Here is a 14,189-nt window from a genome sequence, read left to right as displayed (position 1 = left end):
TAATCAGTGCATCCTAATCTGGATAATAAAGTTTACCAGTAGGAAATGTTCTCTCCAGTAACCTCCTCAGAGTAATATTTATTAATCTTTCTCATACCCGTGTTTGTGTGCTCTGTGGGAGAAGATTTTCTGCTCAATACTTTCAATAGATTACATATTTTCAACTCAGCATGTGGTATTTTTTAAGAGAATATTGGTTTTGTTATTTTAGAGTATTGTGCGTCTACAAGCAATGTAATCTTTCAACTTGAGCCAAAATATTTGCATTTGAGAAATAGCTCACTTGTTTATTGTCTCCTGTTTCTTCCTGACTCTGGTTACTCACAGGCTCAGAAAAAAATTAGTAATGATGCGAAGTTCTTGGATGTGGTCTGTTCAAGCCAATTGGATTTGTGCTCATTTTGCAGTGCTTCAGACATACTGTTTTTGCATGTCCAGTTGTAGAGAAAGGACTGAACATTTTTAGAAATTTTAAAACACTTTCCTTCTAATTGAGACAAACAAGTATGATCACTTAAACGATATTTTGTTTCACTAAATGAGAGAAAAAACATATTGATTGTAGTCAAGCTCCGAACAGTTGTTCATGAGATAAAAATAAAATCACACTTCCCTCTGTTTTCAGATTTTTTGGACACTCTGTAGTGTATTAACAGTTATACCCACTGCTTTAAATTTAGAGACCCTTTACCCAAAATGTTTTCTAGGAGTCGAAGTAAAATGCATTCAGGATACTATATTTAAAAATGTAACTATGAACTATTTACAAGTAAGTTTTCCCAGTGTTTCCTGACTTTTTAGACACCCTGTATGTATATGCAACTATGTTGCTTGACACTGCAAAGTTGAAAGATATTACCATATTCTACCATCTAGGTAGCATGTAAATGGTAAATATAAATTTAAAAAAATTATCTCCAAATTTGTCGTGGACCGGCAGACAGAATGTGCTGAAGAGAATTCAGATTTATATTAAGCGAAGTTTTATAAGGTTGACATGGAATCTAGAGAGATTTTTTTTATCTATATCCAGCTGCTCATGCATTTGGATCCATATTTCCTGTGTGTTCCTACTCAGTGCCCTGCACCTCCCTGCAGTGGGAGGCTTCCAGATTCCCCCAGCTGTGCTTACAAATGAAGCTCCACTGGTGTAGATATGTGTATGGAACGCCTGACAGCCAGCCAGCCAGCCAGCCGGAGCCAGAGAGAATTCAGAAAAAGAATATAATCAGAAATTAGAGGGCTAGCCTGCCCATTGGGCTTGGATATAAATTCTAGGTGTAGGATCATTTTTTTTGTGCCTCTTCTGAGTATATACCCAAAGGAAATGAAACCAGTGCCTTGAAGGAATCCTGCACGCCCCCGTTTATTGTGGCGTTATTCCCAATAGCCAGTATATGAAATCTAGGTGTCCATCAGTGGATGAATGGATAAAGAAATCGTGATTATATATATGTGTGTGTATCTATGTGTTATGTGTAGATACATGTATAATATGTATTATAATATTATGGAATATAATTTAGCTTTAAAAAGGTGACCCTGCCGTTTGCGACAACATGGATGCACCTGGAGGGCATTATGCTAAGTGAAATAAGCCAGACACAGAATGAAAAGTACTGTGTGTTCTCACTTATATGAGGAATCTATAAAAGCTGAATACATAGAAAGAGTAGTGGTGGGGGGGTTGAGGAAATGGGGAGATACTGGTCAAAGGGTACAAAATTGCAGTTATGTAGGATGGATGAATCTAGAGATATAATCTACAGCATGATGACTATAGTTAATAATACTGTACTGAATACTGAAAACTTGCTGGGGAGTAGATTTCGGGTACTCGTACTACCTGCACACAAAGATGGATGAGAAGATGGATATGTTAATTAGTTTGTTATAATAATCTTTTCATTATGTATATGTATATCAAAACATGTATACTATAAACGTGTACAATTTTTATTTTTAAAAAGGTACAATCCTTTATTCTTGCCAAATTCTAAAAAAAAAAAAGTTCAAGGTCACTAAGAATCTGTGAAGCTAAGTTGCAAACAATGACAGACTAGGTACAATGCAGCTCCTGCCACAAGGCAAGGGACCACCGTCCTGTGCCCATCTTCCAGATGTATCTGTGGATCTTACAAGAGATTCTCAGATGTCACTACATCCTTGCAACCAATGCCATTTCCAATAGGACAAAACTTAGACTTTGGAAACAAGATTTTTTTCCCCTTTAGTTCCCATCTATTGTCATTTTTTAATAGTAAAGTATCCTCAAGCAGGATAAAAAATTATTTCATGTGTTGCCAATTATCCCCCTGGGAGCCTGCTCACATAAAGGCTAATAGGAAAATCAGCAGCCTGCAAGTCATCTGGAACTTTGTAAAGTAATATAAGTGAAGTTTGCTCAACAAAGGAATTTTGAAGAGAGAATGTAAAACTTTAGTCCCACGGTGCTCCTAGTTGGGTCAGTGCATTTCTGGCAGCCAGATAAATACCAAATGATGCTGCTGCTATGTTAAGTAAAGGAATAGCTCACATTGGCCAAGTCCAAGGAGTATCTTTCGCTACTTTTTCCGGAAAAGAAAAACATAGACCAGCTCCTTCATATTGATGTTTATTTAGTTGAAGGTGTGTAGGATACTCCCCTTTGGGGTCATACTTGGTTTAAACCAGAATTTGCCAACTTGAGTCCAAGAGTCCCAGTTTATCTTAGGGAGATGTTTAGGTTAAAAAAAAAAGTGAGATGACATTTTAAAAATAGGGGTTTTGATTTAAATACCTGGGTTTCTGACTTCCCAGAAGACTTGGAAGGTCAACCACACGAAGCCTGCATTCTTACGTGGCAGTGTGTTTCTAAGACTGAATCTCACTGTCCTCTTTAAAGAGAACATGCTCCCTAGTCTACAGGCCCCATAACTTTCTGTTGTCTAAAACTGAGGCCATGTGCAGTGTTGCACTGGTCAGTGTTTACTTGGTTCTGTAGAAAATAAAAACTCAGATTTGTCGCATTTGATGGTTTTCCACCACGGTCAACTTCAAGTTCCCAATGTGAAGTCATTGTCAAGAAGGAAGGCAGACTCACAATCTGGTGTGAGCTGTTTCTAGCATACCACGGGGTGTTTTCATTTATTATCACACTTGTATTATTTTTCTTATGGTAAAGAAATAGTTCGCCACACAGGAGGATGCTTTTTTGTGGTCTCATGTGCAAATAACTGGCACGGTTTACTAGTTCGTGGCACCTGTCTGGACCGGCTAGGTGTCTGTTTGCTACCTGTGGTCTGAGGGACTCTGAGGACACAGAAGGATTCTGGGGAGTTTTAAAGAAGCAGTGGTATAGGAGAAAGCACACCAGAGGAACTCTTGGGAGTTTCAAGTTTCAGTCTTCAGCTGATTGGCTGTTTGATCCTCAGCAGGGCATTAACCCCACTGGGATGTCTTGAATCACAGATCATTAGACTTAGAAAGAGCATTAGAAGCTGTCTAAGCAACTGTCCTGGACCCAGCTCGGTGCCTCCCCAGGCCTTGGTAACCGCTGTCTCCCCTAACACATCCTCTGCTGGACTGAGGCCCGGTTATGGCGGTCTGATACCCAAGTCCTACCTCTTGGTCCAGGCTGACAAGACTCACAGAAGGTCCTTCTACAACTTCCAGTCTTAGCGGAAGTGCTGTCCCACAATACAGAGGTTCTGGAGTCTTGTCCCAGCTGTTATGTAGAGGGCAGGGGAAAGAAGACAGAAAATATGAAGAGTTACCATGACCTGGGGCTGTCTGACCCATGAGGAAGATGTGGCTGGAAGACGAGTGTAGATAACATTCTCTCTTGATTGTCCCAAGGTGCCTGGCTCTGCACGACCTATCTGAGGACATCTCCCTGTGTACCTGAGCTGCTGACTGTATTTTGTTATAAGTTCATAATGCGCCCACCTTATATTTTCTTTTGCTCCTTTCCTGCGTGTTCCCCTTCCTCCTCAGGCTTACTGCCTTGGAATTACACCCTCCGTTCAAACCTCATCCTGTAATATGTACCTCCGATTTGGATTTTTAAAGCATCAGAATAAAGATGGTAGTCTCTTATCAAAACAGCAATTCTAAGAGATGAGTAAATATTTACTGTATTCTACAAAACAATTTAATAATGCAGGCTTTCAAGAAGTATACAGAATTAGTGTAATTCCTATTTCACATGCATGGAGAGAGGAAATATGACAAAAATGGTTAAGAGCTGGGACTTTTGCAATCAGGGAGACCTGAGATCAAATCCTCTTTCCCATATTTTCCAGGTGTGTGATTGTGCCCAAGTGTACAAAGTCTCTTCCAGCTTGAGTGTTCTTAAAATTTAGGCCTATGACAATTTTACTGGGCATCCTAGTCCTTGACTGAAACTGCCATGGCCTTGAGGAACTTGGCCTTTGAATGACAGGGAGAGAAGGGACAGGAGGTGGCTGGTGAACTTGTGGTCCAGCCTGCTACTTTGTGCTCGACATCAGTCAAATGGGTTTAAGTAGGCAGGTTATCTGACAACAGCATCTGTCCTGAGGACTGGAAGGAAAAAGAAAATTGCAGTCAAAACTAGAAACTGAAGTTGTGCTCATCAGCTTGTCAGCTGGGAAAAAAAAAAAGAGGTTAGTAAACAGCATCCAAGAATGTAAGATAAGATTAGATGTGACAGCTTTGCCAGGAGGTCTTCTTGGGGCTATGGAAAAAGTAGACGTGGAAAAACACATTTTGGTTTCTCTCCCCTCTCTTATAGGCATAGCCTAGGGAAAGTCTGTGTGTTGGAAGCATCACTTCGGATACTATGTTTTTGTTTCTTCCAGACATTTTGCTAATCACTGTTTTTCATTTTGATATATTGAATATTTCATTTGAAAATATCCAAAATTCTGGGAGGAGAGAAGAGAGGAGAAAAAAAATACTTAACATAAATTTGTTTTTCTGGCTAGCTGATGTGAGTTAAAGGAATCTTGTTTGTAAAAAAAAATTACCCATTACCATATTTTTTAAAGAGTATTAAGCATATGAAATTAGAGCTTTGTGAAAAAAACGGAATACATTTGAGGTTAAAAACGTGTGTGGGTATAAAATAATTCATGCTGTATAAAAATTTCTGAACCAATCTTCGTTTGGTAATACTTCAGTTTTGCAAAGAAGGAAATTGAGGCTCCATTGATACTTATCGGATCAAAGCACTAGAATGTGGGTGTTACTGGGTTCATAGAATCCATTACAGTAAAAATGAGTTTATTACAGCATAGCAGGTGGCCCTGAGAGCATTTGAGTAGCTCGAGCCAAAACTCAGGGCTTAACTTCCTGTGAAGTCAAGCTGCTTCACTGGCCTGTTGAGGAAGCTGCTGGATCAAGTGATCAATGCCAGAAACTTGACCTTGCTGTATTGATGCCTCTTGAACATCAGGAACTTGACCTCTCAGCCACTGAGGCCCCAGGAAACTGGATGCCTACCATTCCCAGTGCTAGCCATATGGCAGCTGCCCAGAGAGCTTGTTTCCACACGTTGCTCATTTGTGAATTGATGCCTCAGTGGGTGCATCTGATGAGTGAAGCACAGGTCACATGTTTGGGATCTGGCCACAGTTTGAGTTTGACTTCAGCACTGGGGACATGGGACTAATGGCACAGGAGTATCTCCAAACATGGAAAAGTTATTCAAAGGAAGATAGACTACTAAGCTGCCAAAGTTCATACAGTTGGGAAACGCTAAGTCCTAACCTGTGTGTCTGGTCCAAAGCCTGCGCTCTTAACCGTATTGCTCTGCGGCCTCAGTACTGCCTCTGCCTTATGCCAGTGCTTTGCAAAGTACAGTTCCTGGGCCAGCAGCATCGGCATTACTTAAAAACCTGTAGTTCATGGATGCTGCCCCATATCTACTGAATGCCAGACTCTGAGGCTGGAGCCCAGGCTTTGTGTATAATCAGTCCTCTGGGTGATTTCTGAAGTGACTGAAGTTTGAGAACCACTGCCCTACACAATACTGTTTTACCAAAGCTTCCTTTGGAGAGACTTTCTACTTTTTGAAAGCTGAGGGAAAAGGAATAGAAAACCAGGAGAATTAGAAACCATTAGCATACCTTTACATAGTTCCTTTGTGATTCTTGCCCGTCTATATGGTATCTTCATTTATTAGGACTTTGTGTAGTCATAGCAATTTACTTAAGTTGAAATAGATCAAATAGACAGAAGATCTGTTCAGCTGAACTTTTAAATGAAGACGTTGGAGTGCCAGAGACTTTATATTGCAGGCCAGGAGTTCCCTTATAATTGCACCTTAAAAGCCAAATCTTTTAATTTTGCATAAACCCTGGAGGAATTTTCCTAGGTTGGTGACTCTCAGGTGTTCTTGCAAAACAAAAGGCACTTGCCTCCCTCAGAGGGTGGGAATGTGCATAAGAGCTGGAGTTAAGCATGCCTCTTCTACAGATCTGCCTGTGTAATTTGGTCTTTATGCACTTAGAATTTGCTGGTTTGTTATAAATTCTTAGCCACATCTGCGATGAATGAGAGAGGAGATGATGGAACAGATTGCTAAGTCCTCAATCATTTAATTCATTCACTCATTCATCCATCAACTATTTATCAAGCAACCAGTACAGGCATACTCCATTTTATTGTGCTTCACAGGTAGGCAGGTACTATGTTTTTGACAAAATGAAGGTTTGTATCAATCCTGCATTAAGCAAGTCCATTGGCACCATTTTTCCAACAGCATTTGCTTTCTTTGTGTCTCTGTTTCACATTTTGGTCATTCTCACAATATTTCAACCTTTTTCATTATTATATTTGTCATAGTGATCTGTGATCAGTGATCTTTGATGTTACTATTGAAGTTGTTTCAAGGCGCTGTGAACCATGCCCCTATAAGACAGCAGACTTAATTTATAAATGTTGTGTGTGTTCTGACTGCTCCACTGACTGTCCATTCCCCATCTCTCTACGTCTCCTTGGACCACCCTATTCCCTGAGACACAATAATATTGAAATTAGGCCAGTTAATAACCCAACAGTGGCCTTTAAGTGTTCAAGTGAAAGGAAATGTCAGTATGGTAAACTTCATTTTTGTCTTATTTTAAGAAATTGCCACAGCCACCCCAGCCTTCAACAGCCACTACTACCCTGCTCAGTTCATAGCCATCAGTATGAGGCAAGACCCTCTAGCACCAAAAAGTTTATGACTTGCTTAAGGCTTAGATGATGGTTAATTTTTTAACAATAAAGTATTTTAAAGTTAAGGTACACAGATCATTTTTTAAGACATGATGTGAATGCCCACTTAATAGACTTCATTATAGCATAAACATCATATGCACTGGGAAACCAAAAAATTCACGTGGCTCACTTTCGTGTAATACTTACTTTTTTGCAGTGTTCTGGAACTGAAGCTGCGTTGTCTCCAAGGTATGCCTATATTTGGAAAGCATTGTTCTGGTGGCAACCTTATGCTAGAGATGAAAAAAAAAAGACCAATTATTGTAGAACTGAATTATCCCCATATGTAATGTGCATGATTTAACAATATTCAAAGAGTTAAGAGTCAAGTAAAATACTTCAACACAAAGATGAATGACTAAAAGCTTAGCTCAGCCTTACTTTGTGGAAAAGAAAAGGACGATACAGTTTGAGGGGCACAAATAGTTACTGAGAGGCTCCGCTGGTCTGAGCTCTTTACTCTTATTTTTTAGACATTTAATCTACAGTCCATGAGAGGTAGGTGCACCATCTGATAAGCTCTGATGGAACAAAACTGGTGCAAAAGCCACTGTCCTGTCCTCAAGGAATTTATACTCCAGTGGGGGACAGACCCGGGCAATTTCAACAGAGCATGACCTAAATCCCGGGAGAAGAGTAATCCATTCCTACAGATGAATGAAGTGAAGGTCCTCATGTGCTAGACGTGTCTGTATGTCAGTTCAGGCCCAGTCTGGGACATCCTGTTTCATCAGAATGGATGCATGTGCGACTAAGTAATTTGTCCAAGGTCAGGGTCTGAAGGCACAGCCTGCTCTTTGGGTGCTGGAGAATGAGAGACTGGGGGGAAGCGATGCGGGTATGCTATTTGACGTGTGCAGAAGGGCTGACAGTGCAAGGTCTGGGTCACCCAGGGGAGTATCCCCAGAGCCTCGGAGCAGTGATGCTCAGACACATTCCCACTACAGCAAGAGTTACAACGGGGTACCCAACAAACAGGTCTTTTTCGATTCAAAACTAACGAGCAGGCAATCCTGAGACACAGAGGTCAAGTGACTTGGCAGAAAATATACGACCAGGAAGTGGCAGGGCCAGGATTACTCCAGAGTGCCTGCTGTGAGCCATTATATTAAAATGTCCATGTAGTCGCCACAGTCATCCTATACTTACTTTACAGGTGGAGGAAACTGAGGTTTAGGGACAGACAGTAAGATCCCTTGCTGGGGGTCACATAGCCCTTAAGTGTCAGACCTAGCTGGGTTTAATTCCATATTGATTTTGCTCCAAAGCCATACCACACTTAGACTAATTATTGTCAGGAAAAACTTTTTTTTCTTTTACTTCGGTGATGCCACATGTTGGGGGGTGGGTGGTCTTAGGCATAAATTGTCCCAATTCACGTGGTTGAGGCTAAATTCTTTTTGCTGGCAAAGCTGGGGAAGATAATTTGAGTGTCTTTTGGGGGGCTAATTCATTGCGACAGGCCCTTCAAGAGGTGGTGTTGTGTGCTAGAGGAGTGAAAATAGAGGATATTAACATTTCCCTGGTCCAGCTCAATTTTTTTTTTTTTTTTTTTTTTTTTGCATGCTCTCTGATACAGACCTATGCAGGCTCAGCTTAATACTGGTCTCATCATTTGAGCAATTGTAACTTTCACTCCTTTAGAAAAATGTCAGCCTTTTCTCCCAAGGCATGTGGGCAGCCTGTTGAGAGCCGAAATAACCTTTGATCTGGGTGCAGTCACACGTCACCGTTTTCACTGTAAAATGTCTGCTTGCCACTTCCATCTCTTGTTTCTGAAGACTTTCACTCTCCTTTCAAGTGACAGTATTCTGTGTGTGCTTCGAGCACTCACTGGAAATGAAATCTTGAATTTGTTACTTTAAAGCCTACATGATGCCTGCAATATTTTAAGCAGGACTGGCTACATCATGTAGGGGTGCCCAGTGCAAAATGAAAATAGCAGGCATTTTGTTTTTGGGGGGAATTCAAGATGATGACCACAGAGCACTGAATCCCTCATTGAGAGGCCCTACTGAGTGCAGGGCCCTGTGACACTGTGTGCGGCACTCCCAGGAAGCTGGCTGACTTTAGGAAAATTGTCTGAGGTGGTAATTCCTGAATGTCTGTATTCTCGAGCTGCTCTGTGGCCAAGCTGTCATGGGTTGTGGCAAATAGGGGAAAAAAAAAGATGTTAGAAGTATGTGGTGATATTTTTACTGTACATTTTATAAAAGGACCAACCCTTTAATAATCTACTTTTTTGCCATTTAAAATAGCTTTTCTTTTTGAGATGATTACAGTGACAGAATTATCTGTATCTGATTAAAATTCACACGTGGCAACCCCTTGTCCTGGTGTTCTTCCGCCCCAGCAACTGATTTTACTCATTAGAAATTCCTGATATCCCGGAACTGCAGGTATAAAGTACCTAATGAGAATATTACACTGCTTTTCCTAAATTTTTCAACAGGAGATATCTTCAGGAAGCAATGTATTACTTAAACTTTATGAAATGACTTACCGTTTTGCCCTTAGTGTTCATCAAATGTTGTAAGAAACGACCGTAAGAAGATGGTTTTGCCATCACGTATTCAAACGATACTTTTCATCCCATCTCTAACATCTCCCTTGCATGTATAAGAATCCACAAAATACATTCTGCCCAGGATTTAATGCCAGCAAAATCTGCCTCTCAAATGAGCTTGCTTGCAGACAAAGAGAACTATAAAATCCATCACAAAATTTAGCTGAGTGCTAAATTTGCTCTTCAACTGCAGGACTGTTTTATGCCATTTTCCTAGAATCTCTCTTCCCTTCCTCTAAGCGGTTTCTGATCTCTCTTGGAATAAGAGCAGTTAACATACAAATTTCTCTGTTTTAAATGCTCTTATTGTGACTCTTCAAATCTTTTTTGAAGCACTAGGTTGACTACGTATTGTAAATAGTCAAAAACACTGGGTACTGAGTGACGAGCTGTGAGTGGAGGGCAGCAACTTGATGAGCTGGCAGATCTCTATCAGCTGGAAGGAGCAATACTCCAATCACCGCTCTGCACTTTCTGTAACTGCCTCATTTGCATTTTTCTCATCTGATCATGCCAACTGGTGGTAATAGAAGGAAGTTGAGGATGACGTAGCTTCTTGGCGTACGTGTCAGTTCCAGGTCCTGCAGCACTGAGGATGAAGCTGTCCTTTTTTTCCCTCAGATGTGTAGTCAATATGAAGTATTTCTGTCTTTTTGGGATAGAAGCTGCTTCTCCAAACTGCGATTTCAAACAGTAAGCATAATCCTGGGTTCGGTCTGAAAATGCCATAGGCCAAAGTTGGTGTGTCTTGAAAATATTGCAGTAGCTAGCCTGGTGCTGCTCACCTAACCTACATCTTAAACATATGGCTTCTACCTGTGTTTCGTTTCATTTTTTTAATGAATGACTTACATAGATTGAAGTTCAGTAAGCAGTGCTCTATATTCTTAAGCTGATGCACTTTCTAACTTTGTTCTCATGGTGGATTGTGGTGTGCTGTCCATTAGGAAAAGCCGGATGGTGGTTACCCATTCCAAAGGAGGGGGGACTGACTTTATTTAGTAACCTAGTTACCGCATGCCAAGAATTGTCCTTACATTATTTTATTTCCCTTATCATAATAACTTCATGAAAATATACTACTTCTATTTTTCATCTATTATGAAAATGAGACTCAGAGATGAAAATTGTCCAATATGACACAACTAGTAATTAGCAGAACGAGTACATGACTGTATATCTGTCTGATTTGCTCTCATTCCAAAGATTGTGCACTTATCCCCTGGAGTAATGTGGCTGAGTTGGATGTTTGAAGTCTTCAGGCAGCTTGTAAGGAGGGCACTTGGAAGTTGACGATGTTGGCTCTTTGTGTTCCTGGTTCATTGTCACCAAACCGTATTTTACTGCCCAAAGTCTTACCTACCAGAGGCAGCTCAGTCATCTTGCTAGAACTTTCAGAGCTCCTTGGAAACTACAGTTATCATCTTTGACAAAAACCAAAGTAGGAAGCCTGAGATTTGAGGGAAGGACTCTTTCATCCACCCAGTGGCCCACAGCTGTGACATCTCATTTATACATTAATTTGACACAAAACATTTTATTTACTGTGGGCAGAGTACTGAGCCAGGTGACAGTATCTTAGAAATGTGTAATCAACACACCCATGGTCTCATTTCTCATGGAGTTTCTTGTTCATTGGGATAAACAGTAAGCTAATAATCACACAAATAATTCATTAATTAGAACTGAGAACAATGTTGCAACAGAGAAGTACAGGGTGTTATGAGCGTGTGAAAAAGGAGAGCTAATAACTCTGGGACTGAGACATGGTCAGCTCAGTGACGGAGATGGGACGGACTGAGCATTCCAGGCAGAGTATAGAATAATCGCATGGAAGTAAGCAGCGTGTGTGCTAAGTTGCAAGAACGCACAGTAAGAGGCTGTGTTTACCTGGGGCCGTCGGGCACTTTCAGTTACTACTTGTGCTAACTCCGAATTCCATCCTCACCCCTAACGGTTCTGCAACACGCAGTATAAGCTAGCGTAGTACCTATGTATTGAAGGGATCGTGTGTTTTTTCTGAATTTTAAAGTTGCCTATTACTGTGTGATAAATCATTCCCAAACTTAGTAGCATCATTAGCGGTATATTAATGACCTCTCATGGTTCTGTGAGTTGACTGGACCCAGCTGGGTGGTTCCACAAAGACCAGACAGAAGCTGTAGGACTTCTCTAACCTTCTTCAGTCTTACAATGTCACTTCTGCCATATTTCTACTGGTCAAAAAAAAATCACTAAGGACAGCTTAGCGTTAAGGGAAGGTGGATTAGATTTGACCCTTTAGGGGTGATTTTAGAACTTTAGGAGTGTGTAGATCCCATTGGAGAAGAGCATGTGTGAAGGAAGATAGAGTTGCCACTATCTTTGAAAAACACAGTCTGCCATGAGAAGTGAAGGAGTTGGATGCTAGTCAGGACTGAAATGCACTCAGAGGGGTTGGCTCGTCTGCTCCTTATGGTCTCAAGTTTCTGATTGGATCCATATTTTAGGAACTGCCAAGATTAGATATGTCTCCCTTCTTTTAATCAGATCTTACTCTGATTCACTTAATCTCTATGATATGGCATTACAAAATAGATCCTTGCCAAGTATTTTTGGTCAACTTATGTTATTTCTCTAAGTTAAAAAAAATCTAGTAAAAATACAGGCTGTAGAAGCTGCCTTATCTGCTACATCAGGTTGTGATAAGGTTGTCAGTGATTCATTGATTTATTCAAAAACAGTAATGATAATAAACACGTAAGGTGCTTGTTGTAGACCTGAAACTATTCCATTATTCTGAGGACTGTATATATAATCTCATGACAGGGTAAGGGCCAGCTGTGTGCCAGGCAGCATACTCTGTTCTGGGCAGATAAAGGAGGGGTTAGATTAGTTAAATGTTCACACAAATGTGCATTTACATCTCGGACACAAAAGCACATGGTGAGGAGAATAGGACTTTAACAAAGATACACCTACTTTGTGCTGGACCTGGACTAATTTAGCTATCAGATGATAGTTCCTACTATGAAGGATGTGTAATGGTCATTACTTATGTGAGTGTTTTGGGGTTTTGGGGGAGTGACTTGAATAACTGTAAGCTTCTGGCTAAGTTTACAAAGGAGCTGAAATACAGATTTGATGATGAAGAGGAGTCTTTGCTTTTGAAGAGTTTGCTTCTTGTGGTATTAATTTCAATGGACAGACGTGACTCAAGAATGATGGAAATTGCTTAAAAATAGTATTTCTTAGCAAATTCAGTCATTTTTATGACATATCTGCCCACTTGCCCTTCCTAGAAAATAAAATAAAAATAAAGTTGTCTTTCTGGTCCCATGAATTAGGAAGAAATGTTCCCATATCACAGAAGTAATAAAGAAAGGTAATTCTCTGACCTTTTTGATAAAAATATGCATAAAGAGTCTTTAAAAGTCACAGTGGTACCATTCAGGAAAACAGAACCTTCCTATTGGCAGCCAAGATTTGGCTTTGAATTTCATCTCTCCCTTTTCTAACCAAACTTCCTTGAGTGAGTTACTTAGCACTTCTGAGCCTCAATTTCCACATCTACAAAGTGAGGCAATATCTTCACATTTTGTAAATAGTAAAACACTATGTAAAGCATTATAATATCACATAATTATTTAATACTATTTGGCAGCAATTAGGATAGAATGTTATTTCCAGATTAGATAAAAGCCTTCGTATCTCATATACTATTTTATTTTAAGATCAATTTGATTTCAAAATAATACTGGACCTTGATATCAGCTGTTGTTAGGGCTGATGGCTATTTTGTATGTAAGATCGCCTTTTATGTGATCTGTTGAGTATTTTACTAATTAGGTTACCTATGGTTTTAGTGACTAATTAGCTTATTCTGCTCTATGATAATAATTTTAGAATAATACAGAGTCCTTTTTATCCATTTATAAAGTTGAGTAGGGAGAAAAAAATTGCTATAACATGATGCTGTTTATTGTTATTTACCTCAAAAAGTAGTCTCCACTCAAGCATTTCCTGTGCTTAATTATGCCATCTTTCCCTGCACCTGATCAAATTTCACAATGGGCAGTTGCCTGCTGAAATATAACACCGTGATGTGAATCATTGGAAAATGAAATGATCCTTTTCTGTGTGTGAATCAGCAATGAAGTAAACAATGTCTTGTCATGTTTTCACACAATTTTGTCAGAAAAATAATGTCTCTGAAATTATATTTGATCCATTTTTGGTTCATTTAACACATTAATAACTTTTTTTATTTTTAGTTTTGTTTTCAAGGAATCCTATCAATACAGAATTCTCAGTCATTTATAAGGTTACAATGTTCTAATTGACTGCTTTTGGGTACAGTTGTCCTCAAATTATATTAAATTAGAACATGGCATTCAGTTTAACAGAAAGTATGAAAGAA

General features: G+C 39.8%; 1 protein-coding gene across 4 annotated transcripts in view; it reads left to right on the top strand.

The window, feature by feature from the left end:
* NAV3 (neuron navigator 3) overlaps nucleotides 1–14,189 on the top strand; it is an 813,571-nt gene that overhangs the window by 217,949 nt on the left and 581,433 nt on the right. The gene's annotated exons all lie outside the window — the stretch shown is intronic.

This window comes from Camelus bactrianus, chromosome 12 (genome assembly GCF_048773025.1).
Source record: "Camelus bactrianus isolate YW-2024 breed Bactrian camel chromosome 12, ASM4877302v1, whole genome shotgun sequence".
Classification (NCBI taxonomy): domain Eukaryota; kingdom Metazoa; phylum Chordata; class Mammalia; order Artiodactyla; family Camelidae; genus Camelus; species Camelus bactrianus.
This window is presented reverse-complemented; position numbering and strand designations above follow the sequence as displayed.